The 17,142-nt window shown below is 48.7% G+C and overlaps 1 protein-coding gene across 12 annotated transcripts in view; it reads right to left on the reverse strand.

Moving 5' to 3' along the window:
- Window positions 1–17,142, reverse strand: part of ZNF423 (zinc finger protein 423) — a 364,477-nt gene that overhangs the window by 102,928 nt on the left and 244,407 nt on the right. The window lies entirely within an intron of this gene.

Here is a 17,142-nt window from a genome sequence, read left to right on the forward strand (position 1 = left end):
AAGATAAGCTGGCAAGATGTGGAGAGAGAGCGCTCATGAGGTTGTGGGTCTGGAGAAGGGTCAGTCATCCAGGTGGAGTCATCATTTCACCCTCCCCAAACCAAAATCCTTTAAATACCTGATCAAGATGGATTTGGAGGAAAGGTTGTGTTGGGGAGTGAAGAGAAGGGGGACCCCTGGTGGTGACTGCTGTCCACAGCAATCCAGCTCTGACCCCAAACTCATCCCCACCCGACAGAGGCAAACCTCTGGGCTCTGCGTGGTGGCTCACACCTGTAGTCTCGGTGCTTTGGGAGGATCACAAGAAGCCAAGAGTTCAAGACAAGCCTGGGCAACATAGCAAGATCCTGTCTCTACAAAAAAAAAATTAAAAATTAGCCGGGTGTGGTGGCACGTGCCTGTGGTCCCAGCTATTCGGGAGGCTGAGGTGGGAGGATCGCTTGAGCCTAGGAGGTCAAGGCTGCAGTGAGCTATGATCATGCCACTGCACTCCAGCCTGGGTGACAGAGTAAGACCTTGTCTCAAAAAAAAAAAAAAAAAAAATCTCTTCCATTCACAGACCTCACTCTTGTCCCTTGGAGGTCTCACCCCTGCCCCTCCGATCAGAACCCTCTCGAAGTCTGGCGGGCAGGGTTTGCAGAGATCTCTTTCTGGTGGGATTGTAGCACCTCCCACAGGTCAGCTTCCAAACTCCACCCTGACTCTCTGCAACCAAGCCATAGGCCCTCTGTGCCTTGGTTTCTCCATCTGTATACATGAAACACCAAGCACCAAGCCTGTTCACACAGAAGAGAGAATGGCCTTAGATCTCCGAGAAGCCCCCAAGACCAGCACTGCTGGTGTGGGACCTGGAAGAAACCCACTTCCTTTGCAAAGTGAGTAAAGCTTATTTAGGAAAGCACAAGGCAGGGCGGCGGGGGGTGGGGGGGAAGGGAACACACTACTGAAGAGAAGACCAAGCACTCTGCCAGGGGCTCAGAAGGCAGCAGAAATCTCTATCTGTAGGAGGCTCCTCCTGGCCCCCCATGGCACCTGCAGGGCCCCCAGAGGCAGCTTCCTGTCCCCTGAAGGAGAACAGGAGGAAATGTTGTCCTAGATTACTGGGAATGGACCAAGCCAGAATAGAACTCAAAAACTAGCAGTGCAAAGCGAGTCCTTGAGAACCATCCCCTCTCCTCAGCCCCCTAGCTGCCTGCCCTTCAGCTGGGGAGTAAATGGAAGTGGGGACATTTCTGGATTAAGAACCCACAGCAATAAATGTTCCCTCTCAGATTGTGCAGGGTGTTAGACCCTGGTTCAGTTGCCTCTCTCTTTATTAAAATTCTATACTTCCTTCCCATGCTCTATCCCCTCTGGCCCCTCTGGAATCTCTTCCCTGCCTCCTCTCTCCTCTCCTTCCATCAGAAAGTTTGGTGGAAAGAGATGGCCACACCCTTGTGGTAACACAGCCAGCTGCTTCTAAGCTGAGAAGCTCCCAGGCCTCTCAAGAAAGGGTCTGTTTCCTCAACAGAGGGAATGCTTACCTCTCTCACACAGATATATATATACACACACACACACACACACACACAACTGCATACTGACACAAACGGAAAAACACAGGCACACAGAAGAGGGGTTCACTGTCACATCCAACACACACACAACACACAAACAGGAATATAGAGACACACACTCCCAGACAGGCACAAAAACACAGATAAATAAACTCACAGATCCAAATACAAAGCGTTAAACACATAAGGCCACAAACACACTCACAGACAAACACAAAACACAGAAAGAAGCATCCAATGCGTTAACCCCAAAACACACCCACAGGCACAAAGACATCTAAACACATAAACAGAAGACTCAAAACAAACTCACAGGGATGCAGATAGACAGGCGCAAATATAACATAAATCAGAGCACTCATGGCCAACAGCAGCAAGAACAACATGAATACGCAGAGGCCACCACTCAGGTTCAGAGACATACCCTCAGGAGCTATGACAGGCACACACAGGGCTGTCAATGCAGATGTCTTGGGAGAGCAAGAGGGTGGAAGGAGGCTGGTTCTTACAACACTGGACCTTGGTCCGTTGCTTCCAGCACACAGGCAAGGCCCAGCCAGGCTCTTTCAGAACTCCTTGGCATCCTCTTTCTTGTTTCGGTCCTTAAGTTCCTCTCCGCCCCACCACCTTGCCGTTTTCACCCTGAACACCCAGGTGACCCCAACAGCCCGATCTCCATCACAGCTAAAGGCAGGAGGGCAGGGAGTGCTGCTGAGGTGGGGGTGGGTGGTCTCTCTTGTGTCCCCTCCTGTTGGTTTTCCTCCCCAATGAGGACTATACAAAAGAGGGGCTCAAGAAGTTAGGGTTTCCCTGCCACTCCCAGCTCCAGATGGAGCTCACATGTGGCAAAGCCACACTGGGACGTTGTCGCTGGACACAGTTCAGTGGCTACAGACAGAGGCTGAAAATCGAGGTCAAATCTTTCCCGAAACCCCAGGGCTAAACTGCCCTCCAAACAGCCCCTGATCCTGCCTGAATTTAAATTCCCAGGAGCACTCACTAGCATCTTCCTGCCCTCCCAGCCACAGACCAGCTTAGCCTGACTGATTAATAGGGAGAGATATGCAACTCATATTTAGCACTCGATTGGCGGGATTCACAGGTAAGAATTCTATTTAAAAAAATAAAGTGCCCACCAGTATCTGCATCCAATGATAGCTAACAAAATTTTTGTATGCAGTTAGTTCTGAAACAGTCAAGTAAGAAATGAACTCAAAAACCAAACCTAGATTCACTAATCTTGAAACATCCACCAAAATAGCACCAAACTTTTAAACCATGCTCGCTTGCTGGAAAATAAAAATATCAATTGTCTTTTTAAACCTCTATAGTATTTTGTCAATATTTTTTTATTACAGCAGAGAATGTATAAATATTTTATTATAAACCAAAGGCCTAAAATAAACAGTTTAGTAAATAGTTATTACATTACAAGGAAAAACATCTGTGGAAACTGCTTTCCATGTAATTATTCTTGCTATTTTACATTAGCACTCAACGTGAATTTCTTTGGCACTAATGTTTCACTTGTTCTAAATCTTCCTCCTTGTTGCTATTATTAAAATCTTAAAAAGGTGCCAAATCTTAAATGAAGAAAAAAAAATGATTCACTAGAAATTATTCATATCACAGTGAGCCGCTACTAAACCTGGCAGGGGTGCAGTATTTTCGGTGAAATTAACATAAAATATACAACTGCAAATTATCCAGGAAATAGCTATGTTCTTTACGGCATGCTTTTACATTGGGAAAAAAAAAATGTTCTTCTCCATCTCGCACAAAGCCGCAAACAGCTCCATTCCGGCAAGTTTTAAAGGGAAAGTAATAGATTTGTCAAAGGAGCACGGGCTTTGAAAACGGACTAACAAATAGCTCAGGGGTGGATCAGCCTTAGGTAATTACCAGAGACAACGTCAGCCCTGGACAGCCGAGGAGATACAGAAGGCAAGAAAAACAACAGCCCGCAGCTTCCTTCCCCCTCGATTCCAGAGAATGTATTTTCTCTCGAAGGCCTCAGCCCTTTCTCCTAAACACAAGAAAAACTGTAACACCATGTAAAATGCAAATCTCGCTGTAAATATTTTATAAAATTGTTGCATACATCCCAAAAGCTATAGGTCTTAATTGAGAGCAGGCGATTTTTCTAGTCAATATATGGAAATGGAAAATGCTAATTTGTGTTTTTCTACTTATGAAAAACCCTGGAGAACAGCAAGCCACAAATGCACTCACTTTAATATTATAAATATAATTTGGCTCCCTCTCTACCATCCCCACAGCCCTGGCTTTTATCTCCCCGTGGCTGCAGGAGAGACACAGAGAATCGCTTTCACAGCATCAGCCGGGGAAGGTGGCCTTGGATGCTGTGCGGAGGAGGGGGATGTCAGGCACAGGGCTGTGTGCTTCCCCACCCCCACCTCTTCACCCCCTCGGGACTGGCAGGCAGGGATGGTATATGGCAGGGCCACATGCCAGGAAGCACAGCCCAGCCATTCTGTTCCAGCAAGGGGCAGAAGCAAGAAGGATGGCTGGGGCTTCGGCCACGTGGCTCCTCTCTGCCCTGTTGGGTCGGCCTGGGCTTCGGGATCCATCCAACCACCTAAGAGCTCTCTCTGGGCATCGAGAGGTCTCTCTGAAGGTCGGCCCTGGAGCAGCTGTGATGAACAGGAGCAGCTGGCAAGATGGCTGGAGCACTCCAAGTTGGGAGTGTCCGTTTCCAAACCACAAAAAGATTAACGCCACTGCCAATGTTCCCTAAGAGCCTTCTCCTCTGGCCAGGGGGATATCAGCCCACAGTCCAGGCCTCACAATGCACCTCCCAGTAGGAACCTAGGGGAGGAGGGTCTCCTATCTAGAGCTGTCCTATCCACTCCAGTTGCCACTAGCCACATGTGACTACTTAGCAACTGAAATGGGGCAGGTCTACCCTGAGACGTGCTGTCAGTCCAAAATACACACCATGTTGTTAAGGTTTAGTATGATCAAAGAATGTTTAAAAAGTCTTATTCATAATTTTTAAGTTGATTATACAGTCCATCATAATATTTTGGATATATTAGGTTAAACAAAAAGTATACTATTTTATTTCACCGGTTACCTTTTAATTTTTTTTAAATGTGGCTAGTAGAAAATTTGAAATTACACTTGTGGCTCAAATCCTATTTCCCTTGGATAGCCTGCTGTAGAGGATGCTCCAGTCTGCCATGGGCAAGCCTGCCTGGTGTCCATGCACGTCGGTGCAGTTCTCTTAGGTACCATGTAAATGGGAGGCCCCCAACATTATGATTCTAGAGCTCTGCAGTTCTCAGAGTTTGGGATTCTGCGATTCCAACAATCTGCAAGTCTATAGTTCTAAGAGGGCACAATACTCAGAGATTATATTACTATTAGTTCTCTGCATTTAACACAGACTTTACAAATACCATCATGAAGAGGGCAGGACCGCAGCCCTGGCCTTGTTCACTCCTCAGTTAAAAAGGGCTGGAATATTTGGTAATCACAGCTACCTTCCCCCATCCTCTCCTAAACCAAACATAGCTCAGCCCTCCCTACGGCAGCCTCCTGGGTGACTCCTACCCTCCCTTACTCTACCCTGCCCAGAATGCAGAACAGGTCCTCATGGGGAGAGCTTGTCAATCACGCACAACCTCCTTCCCTGGATAGTATCTGCATCCTGGAAACTACTCCTCAACTTCTCCTCAAATGTGTGTACTTGAAGAAAACAGCCAGAAAGAAGACAGGAGTGGTGAGAAGGACACATTTAGAGTCAGGTAGCCTGACTATACCTCCAGGCTGTGCAACTTTCTGAATGTGAGAGCTCAGGTGTGTTACTGAACCTCTCCTTGCCTCCATTTCCTCATCTGTCACACAGGAACAATAACTCCTACTTTATAAAACTTTGAGGGAAAACTGCAGTAATGCATGTAAGGTGCCTGGCCATAGCATACACTCCATAAAAAGTAGCTCTTATTCCTTTTACCGTCATTATCATTTTTGTCATTCCAGAGATGGCGCTTGGAGCATCATTCCTGGGGGCAGAAGCAGCGAAGGGAAACAGGTGTCAGGCCAGAGTGAAAGCCTGTGTAGAGGAGAAAGGGGGCTGCCTGGAGGAGATTTGTGGCCCCTCGCTGCTGACAGACCCCAGCTGGCTGATGAGCATGCGCACTGGGGATCGAACTGGGTAGGGCATTCCACTGTGTAGGAAACCCAGCAAGGGAGCCCATCACGCCAAAAGGCCCAGGCCTAGCCCTGCAATCCTGGCTGTGCAGAGACACCTTAAAGTCCAAGGTAAGGGCTGTCTGCTGAAGAAATTCACTGCTTCACTTCCACACACTTTTGGAAATATCCGGGGAAAAACTGAAATGGTCGGGGGTGATGTTAGGACTGGATGCAAGTTGTCTATAACTACTGTAGCACTGTAAATGGCTGCTTCTAAAGGGTCTGAAAGTATTAGTCTGAACCATATGAAAATGTCATTTTGGTAGGTTAAAAATTGGATGCTCAACTTGGTATCTTTAACACCTGAAAGTGGGGTGACTATTGGCAGGAATCAAAGGCTACATGGTTTCTAAGAAAGCCCCAGTTTCTGAACTGTGAGTTGGAGGCCACACTTCACACCAGGCACCCCAGGCTCAGCAGAAATCCCTCCCTAACTGTACACGTGTGTGTGCACACACATGGACACACACAGACATGCATGCAACATGCTTGTCTGCCTTTGAAATTGCTTATAGGTTGGGAGTAAATTAAAAACCAAGAAAGAAGGGAGGGAAAAGACACAGACCCATCTAGGCTTGTGCAACTGCAAATTTCCATATTCCAAAGAAAAAGGCTGGGCTACTCAGCAACCTTTAAAACTCAAGGGAAACCTCCCCTGCACGCTCACCCCACTGCAATCAGTACACAACAATCTGCACCTAAGTGAAGCTCATTGATGTAAAAGGCTCTAATCCCTCAGTGTTTCCCTGGGACTGTGCTGAGCACTTGACCATAGATTCCTTAATCCCCTTATTTCACAAATGTGCAAACCAAGACTCAGAGAGGTTAAGGAACCTGCACAAGGTCACACAGCAAGTGAGTGGCAGAGCCGGATCCCAAGACCCCAGAGCCAGGACTCATAAACAACATGGAACACAGATGGGCTTAGCAGCACTGTGAATAACAGCCCAAATCCAGGTACAATCCAAGCACCCAGCAACAGTAAAATGCATATTTTCCCGTATTCACACAGTGCAACAAACACACGGCAATACAAAGGAATATACTCCTGATACACACACAACGCGGATGGATCTCACCAACTAAATGTAGAGCCAAAGAAGTTAGACACAAGGACCACAGGATGCATGGGGACAATTCAACAGAAATGACACTCAGAAACAGACAAAACTCATCCATTGTGGAAGACATCAGAACAGTGATTGCCTTTGGTAGGGGTACAGGGGTATCAGCGAGAAGGAAGCCTGAAGAAAACTGCTGGTGGGGAGGAAGTGCTCGATTTGTTGATGTGGGTGCTGATTACACAGGTGTACACACTTGTAAAACTGTATCACACAACACCATAAGATCTGAGCCCTTCACTGTATGTAAGTTAAGCCTCAAATAAAAGGGGCAAGAGGCCAGGCATGGTGGCTCACTCCTGTAATACCAGCGCTTTGGGAAGCTGAGGCACTTGAGGTCAGGAGTTTGAGACCAGCCTGGCCAACATGGTGAAACCCGTCTCTATTAAAAATACAAAAATTAGCCAGGCTCGATGGTGCATGCCTGTAATTCCAGCTACTCGGGAGGCTGGGGCAGGAGAGTGGCTTGAACCCTGGAGGCGGAGGTTGCAGTGAGCTGAGGTCGCACCACTGCACTCCAGCGTGGGCGACAGAGCAAGACTCTGTCTCTAAAAAATAAATCAATAAATAAAAATTTAAAAAATAAAATAAAAGGGGGCAAGAGGGACAGATCCTCCCAAGTTGTGGAGGCAGCAAGGACCCTCACTTGGGCAGCTCTCCCCACAGGATGCGAAGAATTGGTGCAGCCCTGCGGGAAGACACCCCAAAGCCAAGCCAGCAGAACCAAGAGCCCTCTAACCAACCTCACACTTCTAAACTCTGGGTCAGATAGGCACAATTCTGGGCAACTTCTTGGTCTCAGTCTTCCAAGGCAAAAAGACAGGAAGGGCCCCCACAGCAAGGGGAGACGAGGCCCAGCAGGGAACCATGGGCCATGGCCTCCCCTCTCTCGTGGGGAGCAGGAAGGAGCCGGCCGACGTTTATTACCCGCCAGCAGCAAGATTGACTGCAGCCCTCCTCTGCCCACACTGCGCCATTAGCTCGTAATGGCCCCGAAGGCTCCCTCGGCCACAGACCCAGGCCAGAGTGAGTGCTCCGGCTCCGACACCAAAGATACTAATGACTACCACATTGCCGAAATAAATCACCGTCACTCAGGAGGGGCTCCAGCCCGGCCGGCGGCCTCCAAACTTCATTTCACGAATTTCCCCTTAATACTCAGCTGCCTTAGTGAGGGGGTTCTCGGGTGGATGGATCATCAGAGAATTTCTCTGATATGATGTTTATAAAGAAGGAGAAAAAAGAAGAAATGGGGACTATTAATCTCTGCAACTCTACAGGAGTCCACATTGGTGGGAATATGGAGGTTGGAACAAAATCCTTGTCTGAGACTGGACAAGGCATTCAAGGATTCAGAAGGGCCCATGTGCTGACGACAGACTAAAAGGGTCTCCTGGAGAACCTGGCTCCCTCTAGGTAGATGCTCCAAATTGAGGGCAATTTGGCACAGTGGTGAGGCACATGGGTTCCACAGCCATACCACCTGGGTTCCCATCCTGGCTCTGACACCCGCTGGCTGTGTCACCTTGGGCAGGCCACTTTGCCTCTGTATTCCTCAATTTCCCCATCTATAAATGGAGAGAATAAGAATAGGGGTATCCCTTTGGGGCTGATGTGAGAATTAAGTGCTTAGAACAGGGCCTGGCATGTAAGTGCTATATACTCGTTTGGGATCAATATTACTGTTGTTATTATCGTGTTAAAACTCGGAAACTTCCCACAGGAAGGGAACCTGGTTAACATTGTGAAATGCTCCTTACTCCAATTCAGCCCTGGTATTGTTGAAGTGTGGATCCCGGAAGGGGAATGACTTGCTCAAGGTCACAAGGCACATGGTGGGGACAGGCTGGAGTCCAGGCTGCGGCTCGTTCACATAAAAGGCAGTGCTCTCTGTAAACATGCAACATCAATGACACAGGGGTCTGCGCAGCACAGCAAGTGAGCCTGGGAGAGCTGCAGGCTTCTCTCCGGGTTCAGTCAGCCTGTGGTCCCCCCTCAGCCTTGGGACCTGCAGGCGGTGCTCAGGAACACAGCCGCAGCTGGACAGCATCCTCCCAGCCTGTCTTCCTAGAGGAAGCAGGAGCCAGGGTGGAGGAAACAGAAGGGCAGCCTCAGGCAGGGGCTTGTTCCTCAAGACCCTGAGCCCTCCTCTTCCTCCCTGACACACAACCCTCATCTCTCTAGGTGATCTGGAGTCTTTCCTATAAACCTCAATTTTGGCTGTGGAGACTTGTTCCAGCTCTGACTTAACTCTGGTCCCAGCACTGGGTCTTGCATACAGTTGGTGCTCAATTACTGTTTGGGTGTCATTACATGTCTGAGCCATAAAGCTATCCCAGCCTAGGCTCCCCAGCTTCCTGTCCTGGACCAGAGATCCTCTGTTCTGAATCTGACTCCCTGGAAGCTCTGAAATAACAGAGAGAGGGCTGGAGACCAGTGCATCACTGCCTCTGCCAGGAAGGCCTCCTGACTTCTTCAGCACTCCCTGATGGCTGTTCTGACAACCAGTCCTCCCCAGGCTGCTCATGGCCTAATTTCCCACGCCCTCAGTTTTGCTGCCAGCCCCTGGAAGGCAGAGTGTGAGGAGGCCCTCCTCATCTGTTCTGCACTGGGAGGGTTTCACAATAGAAGATGTCCACAGCCTTGGCAGCCCAGGCTGAGGGTGGGGGTGAAGGTCAGGAGGGGCTGCACGGAACCAAGTGGGTCAGCTGGCAGGTCATGAAGGTATCCGTAGACCCGGGCACACTCAGCGAGTTTTGGGTGGGGGTCAGTTTCAGCAGATTCCTCCAGGTCGCCTAATGTGGGAGCAGGAGTATAAAACCCAGCAGCCCCATCCAAGTGCCTCCTACCCAGGAAAACAAGTGCCTGGGCCCCAGCCTCAGGCCCAGGGCACAGACTGGGTATGGACAAATTCCTTCTCAGCAGCCATGCGTTTCCAGCATGCAGGAATTGCTCCTGCCGATTCAAAACCAGGTCAGAGAAAACCGGCTCTTGTTTCCGGCAGGGGTGAGTGTTCCTCCCAGGGAAGGGCTCCGCAAAAGTCTCCAAACCGAGCACAAGAGACAAGTGGGAACCAAGCCTCATTCCCTCAGTGGCCCCGCGGCTGCCAAAATTACTGACAAACTGACCTACAAAGAGAGTTTCTATTTTGTGAGCAAACCCCAAAGGTTAACAGCGGAGCTGCCGGCGGGCGATCAGCACTGAGGAGCGGAAGCTTCCCCAGCAGCGCCCGCGTGGAGCCCTGGCACCTCGGTTTCTCAGAGAAACGTGTCCCTGAAATGCCAAGGAGAAAGGGAGGATGGGAGGAGGAGGTTCCGAAACACTGGTGTGAGAAAAGGGTCTGAATGGGAGGACACCAGCCCATCACCAAGCAGCCTCTCTGTCCCAAAGTTCTGGATCACTGTCACTACCAGGGGCCGGCTGCAGTGATCTCTGGCAGGGCCGCCATGGACCACAATGTAAATGGTGTCCCCTAGAGTTGTGCAGTAGACAACCTGCACAACCATACCCTGCAGTCCTGTGTCCTGTGGGGTTCCTGTCACTCAAAGAATCTTGCCTCCACACAGCACTGGCTTCAAGAACGTGTAATACATGCAGTTACATAGGTTCCTGAATTTAGAAAAGCCCAGCATATGGTTTTATACCCTACTGTCACTGTCTATATATATATATTTTTTTCAGATGAAGTCTCACTCTTGTCCCCCAGGCTGGAGTGCAGTGGCGTGATCTCAGCTTGCTGTGACCTCTGCCTCCTAGGTTCAAGTGATTCTCCTGCCTCAGCCTCCCAAGTAGCTGGGATTACAGGTGCCTGCTACCACGCCCAGCTAATTTTTGTATTTTTAGTAGAGACGGGGTTTCACCATGTTGGCCAGGCTGGTCTGGAACTCCTGATCTCAGGTGATCCACCCGCCTCGGCCTCCCAAAGTGCTGGGATTACAGGCATGAGCTACCACGCCCGGCCTAGAAATTCTTAATCATTTTCTGGCATACAGCCCACATTTTCATTTTGCATCAGGTCCCACAAATTATACAGCCGACCTTTCTTCCATGTCTGAGAGTACCAGAGCCATGCCCGAATAATTTATACCAAAAGTAAGAAAATAGCCTCCTTCCTCATCCTCCAAGTGGTCCCCTTATGGCTTGCCAGGAGCAGGGGCAGGGCTTGGAGAGCCCTGGGGACAGGCAAGGGCACAAGGATGCCAGAAATCTCTAAAGCCAAGCCCTGATACAGGGAGAAGCTTTTGATAGCAGGAACCCCTTTGAGACGAAAGGCCCTTGGGTGTTCTCATACGATACCGGTGTCTGAGCTGCAAGCACAGCCCCTGGTTGTGGCACTGGATAAGCAACAGAAAGCAGGCTGGAGAATATGCACAGGCAGGCAGCAAACAGGGTCACCACTGGTACCCCACTGGCGGGCACCCGGGCCCCTCACCACTGTCTCTCAACCCAGGCCTCTCGAAGCACCCACAGCCACTGACATTTCATCACATCTGCCCAGCCACCTGTGAGAGAGTGTCCTCACCATTGGGGTCGCAGAGGGCTGAAGACTGGCCACAGTCACCCTCCAGGACAGACCTAACCCACACCTCCCCTAGCGCCCTGATAGTGGCACAGTGGTCCAGGACAGAACTTTCCAGCAAAACCTTCACAGAACAGAACAGAGCAGGGCACCGCCCACCCCCATCTAGGTGGCCCACAGGCACCTGCCTTGAACACACCACTGCCACACTGCAGTTTGAGAACCAGTGATCTAGTGGCCTCGTTTCTAGTCTCCATCAATATTAAATAGTTGCATCACCTCAGCAGGTTTCCTAAACCTCACTCTATTTCTGTATCCATAAAAGGGGCATCCTGGGTTTGTGCAAGAGCTCAGCTTTTTTGAGGGATGCACAATCACGGTCAGTGCAATCCCTGCTCCCTCTGCCCCGTCCCAACTTCCAGTCTAGCCATCTGGTCCTGCAACCTGAGATTCTTCTCCCATCCACAAGGCTCAGAATTTTGCATTGCTCTGCCCCTGTGTCCAACCACCAAACACCAAGAAGCCTGCTGTGTCCACCCCGTTCCTGGGCTGCCATAACCACTGTCCCTACTGGTGTGATGAAAGCTGGACACTGTCCCATCCAGACCCCAGCCTGTCCACATCACCAGATCCTCGGAGGGCAGAATCAGAATGCAAAGAAACAGTTGAAAGAAAAATAAATCACACCCCAGAGGAAAGGGGGAAATGTATTATCACTTTCAACTTTTGCCTTGGATGCTGCCTGGCTTAATGTATTGGCTTCCATGCCCAAAACAGCTGACTCTTCTCCTCTTGCCAAGGGTACTGAGGGTTCCAGAAATAGTCCTGGCCCTGGGTCTGGCCCACTAGGTCCCAAAGTCCCAGCTCCCAGGTTCCCACTGAGCTCCAGGTCCCACCACCAGCAGATGTAGTATCAACCAGAATTTCCCAGACTTACCTGAAGATACAAACCCTGGGGATGGAGGATACTTGTTGGCTACCCAGATTTCCAGGCCTCCTCATACCCAAGTTCCATCTCTTCTCTCATTCATTAAATACTTATTGAATGAGATGGAACTTGGGCGCGAGGATACCTGGTTTGCATCCATCCCATCCTCTGGCCAGCTGTGTGACCTCAGGAAAGTGTCTGTCCCTCTCAAAGCCTCAGCTTCCGGATAAGTAAAATGGACCACTTAGTCCTGAAGTTTTGATCTTTTCCTTGGCTTCAACAGAGCAGCAAGCCCCTTCTAGGCACTACTCCTAACAAAGAGGGAACTCCAACTCAGCCTCCTAAAAGAGAACCAAGCCCATCCCACTTCCTTCCATTCCTCAGAACAGACACTCAGGCCCACTTCTGAGAGACAGCAGACCCTCCCTCGAGAGAATTAAAATACTATTTTTAAATAAATGAAGCCCCGGCCCTGCACCAGCCCCGAAGACTGTGAGCTGGGGGAGGTGGCTTCCCGCATGTGCCTCACTTATTAAGACATTGCCACTCTGAAAAGTGGAGTCATTCCCAAGACCCCATGGTCACTGGCAGGCAGTGGTTGACCGACAAGTGTCAGTTTCAGCTTGCTGATCAGCAGAGGCCAATAGGCTGTGAAACAAGGAGCGGATGTGCTAATGACAAAACTTTCCAAACTGAAAACACGAGGAGCAGATTCCCGGGAAAGGTGTTTCCCCAACCTCTACCTTGTGATGGGACGAATGAGAAAAGCACCAGCCAAACACAGAGTCCGGAGTCATCAAGACTTCGTGATAAGAATGCAACAGGGGCTGAGCAGAAAGAGGGGGGCCACTGTCACAGCCGCGTGCACCTACAGCCGGTGCCGTTGTCATTGCAGCTCTGAGGATGTCACAAGAAGCAAGCAACTGTCATCAAACTGTAAACAGAGCGAAAACTGCGGAAGGACATGTAGGAGTCACCTTCCTATGGGAAAGTCCCATCCTTTGGGGTTAGAATTAGAGCAAAATTAAGTCCTCTCTTAGACTCTTGTGCAGTAAGAAGAAACATCTGTAATGCCCACCGACAGCACAGGCACAGAAGGGGCCTGGCATGGGGGTAAGTGACTGGGAAGACACATGCTAGACCTAGAGAAGCCAGCTTAAGAGCGAGGAAACGGTGTCATGCCAAGCCCAGGCTTAGAATTCAGTAACACTTGCCGAGGAGTGGAGGGACAGAAAGAGTAGAAAATAGGGTAACAAGCAAGGTTGATATGCAGAATGTTTCAACAACTGGTGCAGCAGCGTCCCCACCAACCTGAATTATCCAAGGGAGTGGTGTGGTAGCCCTGATGGACTGCAGGTTATCCCCTCAAATGCTGCGGATGCCCAGGGGGCCCAGGTCCCAGAGGGAGAACCTGCGGACAGGGGTCTCAGTGCAGAAACTCTTTGCTAGGTGGTTGGAAAGCATATGAACATTTTATCAAACAGTACAGTGGTACTGGTGCACACCAGCTAAGGTGTCCTGACACAGATACCTTGGTGCACAGTGATCACAGGGGCCCTGGGATGGGTGAGAACACAGCGAGGAACATTCTAACTATCTTTTCACTTATTTGTTCCTTTAACTGACTGAGTAATGCTCCTGCCACCCCTGAAGCAAGGCTTCCCAAGCCTCCAAGCAGAGAAGTGGGGACCATGCAAGCCGTGCGAAGGCCATTGGAACCAGAGCAGAGCCCACGGGGTGGGGGTGTGCCGAGAGAGGTCACCAGGAGAAAGAGATGCACTGCCCCAGGAGAAGGAGACAGAGCCAGACGTCTGAACCCAGATTCTCATCCTCATGCTGCAGAGACAAGCCCCAAAATGTTTTATGGCGAAATGTTAAATGTTTTGTTTTTGTTGTTGTTGTTGTTGTTTTGTAAAACAGATCTTGACAGCTGAGAGAGTCAAGGTCCTTCATTCACACAGGTGATTAGTGAGTTGTTGCTTTGTTTTTCCTTTAAGGAAGCAGGCCTTATGATAAACCCTTCATGCAAACCCCATTCAGGAGAGCATTTCTGGGGGTCCTTACGTAGTGAAGGGTGCCTTTTGTGGCTCACTGCAGCCCTGCATAACAGGCCACAGAATTTAGAGTTCATAAACATAAGAAGATTAACTAAGCCCAGCATGGACTGAGGACCTCAACTTCAGCATCCATTAAGGATTTGTGTTATCAGTAGAAATGACTACCTTTTCCCCAAAGCTATGGGTTCTTTACTGTGTATGTTGATGTTTGATGGGAATCCAATCCTAACTCAGATTCTGGGGGCAGATCATCAAAACTGAAGAAGCTGGGTTTGTGTCACAGAGCTTCTTGATTTCTATCTGCTCCTGCAACTTTAAAAGAGCAGCCCACAGAATCCTCTTCCCAAAGTGAAAGGGTTGAGTAATGGGGTTGTTTTAGTCATATGAAAGTAAGGATCATTCTGCATCGTAATAGGCCCATAATTAATTCACACATTCAACTGTTAAGTCCAGAAATATGTTCATGTTGACAATTTGCATTTGATGCTTCAAAAACAATCTGGCATGTTTTTATTTGCGTCGAAATCTCAGAAACATCCACCCCTTTCCATTATCCATCCAAATGCTACAATTCCACTACAGCTTCTTGAGGCCCTGCCTGTGGGAATGAGGGGAGGGGGCTCAAGATGCCCAGTTGGGAAAAGTGGTGTTAGTGCGAGAGCTGTCCTCCTTTGAAGGACAAGACCACCATATGGCCAGTGGAATTTCCATCTGCCCCCCCCAACTCCCATGACAGCTTTTAGCCCTAGGCATGAATGACTGGAGATCATTCTACCACCCCGTGTCTTCAACACTGGATCAGTGATTTCCCCCTCAATCCCCAAGCACTAATAATGCCCCACCTTTGCCCAGCTCCTGGTCTACACTATGAGTGCACCCATCTGATATGTCAGGTGGGACCCCACCCCAGCTTGTCTACCTCATCAGCCCCTAGGAGGATAAAACCAGAGTGAGAAGGACCATCGGAGGGAAGAAAATAAAAAGCAATGCTGGCACAAGAACAAGGGATTGTTAGTATCAACGTTTACTGCTAGGCTTGATTTACAACTGCCACCAGGTGAGTCAGAAGAGGAGGGGAGAGGGAAGGAGGAGGGGCCTGAGCTCAAGCCCTCAAACTCTTAGCTCCAATTTCTGCACCCTGAGTCCTAGAAGCTAGCACAGAAGTTGCTGTGGAATAAAACAATGTTTATGGAGATTCTCAGTTGCCTGTGCTAGTTCCAGATCACTCCCATAGACGTACTATTCCCTATTCCTCTGTCTAAGTACAACTAAAACCCTGAACACTATATACGAAAGAAACAGAAGAAGATTCAGAAAGGCAGAGAGAAGAAGGCAGACCAGCGAGGGACCCAAGGAGTGACACAGTGGTGAGGACCCTGGGTCTGCTTTTTGCTTCATATATCCCAGACTAGGAGCTGACAAAACTGGCAGCCCAGAAACACCAACAAGGATTTTGTTTTAAGCTTTAACCAAAGCCCACTCTCTAGCCAAAGAACCAGGAAAGATTTTTGCCTGGCAAAACAGAAAACTTTTAAACAATAATAGCTCTGCTCCAGGCAAACCCCCCAGAAGAAAACTGTGACCCCACCACCATCCACTCCAGCAAAGGCTGAATGGAGATCTGAGACTCCCATGCTGGCAAGGCTATAATGAGGCACTCTTCCCATCCCTGTTAATGTGGTGTCAGAGAAACCCTAGCAGGGAGCCAAGCCAGTCATACTTGCTGGGCAGTAACAAGGCCTCTCCCCATGGTGTCAGTAGAGACCACATGGGGAGCCTGGACTCCCCTCCTACCCAACAGGAGCAAGTACTCCAACCCATCCTCCTGGTATAGTGGAGACCATGTGGAGAGCAGAAATGAGGCATTCCTACCATGACTGCTCAGAGAGGTATGAGTAGAGACCTAGGGAGGAAATGAGCCTGGAATTCTGCCCACACCTGGCAGTAGCAAGATGGCATCTGCACCCCTTCTGCACTGGAGTGGGGTCAAAGGAGGGTTTAAATAAGATCCACAGTGTCATTATGTAATACATAAAGATTTCAATTTAAAAATCGTCTATCCTACCAAGAAACAAGAAGATCTCAAATTCAATGGCAAAAAAAGTCAATCAATATATGCCAAAATCAAAATGACAGAGATGTTGGAATTATCTAATGGGGAGTTTGAAGGAGCCACCACAAAATTACGTCAATAAACAATTATGATCATCCTTAAAACAAATGGAAAAAAAAGCAAGTCTAGCAAAGACCTAGATAGTTTTGACAAAGAAATAGGAGATACAAGGCGGCACTAAATGGAAATTTTAGAAATGGATAAAGGAGAAAATCTTAAAACTCAATGAATAGGCCTAACAGCAGAAGAGAGGAGAGAAAAAAAGAATCAGTGAAATAGAAGATAGAATAAGAAAAATCACCCAGAGTTTCAGGGGCCTGCGGGACTACAACATTTTTGTGATTCAAGTCCCAGAAGGAGATTTTTAAAAAAAAAAAAAAAAAAAAAAAAAAAAAAGAGGGGAGGATTGAAAATGTACTCAAAAGAGTGATGGCTGAAAAATTCCCAAATTTGGCAAGAGATGCAGATGTATTCAAGAAGCTGAGTGAAACTTAAAAGGAATAAACACAAGGAAATCCACACCAAGACACATCATATTCAAACTCCTGAAAACTCCAGGACAGGAAAAAATATTGAAAGCAGCTAGAGAAAAAAATGACACCTTATATATAGTGGAAAAATAATTCGAAT

Source organism: Macaca fascicularis, chromosome 20 (assembly GCF_037993035.2).
Source record: "Macaca fascicularis isolate 582-1 chromosome 20, T2T-MFA8v1.1".
Classification (NCBI taxonomy): Eukaryota; Metazoa; Chordata; class Mammalia; order Primates; family Cercopithecidae; genus Macaca; species Macaca fascicularis.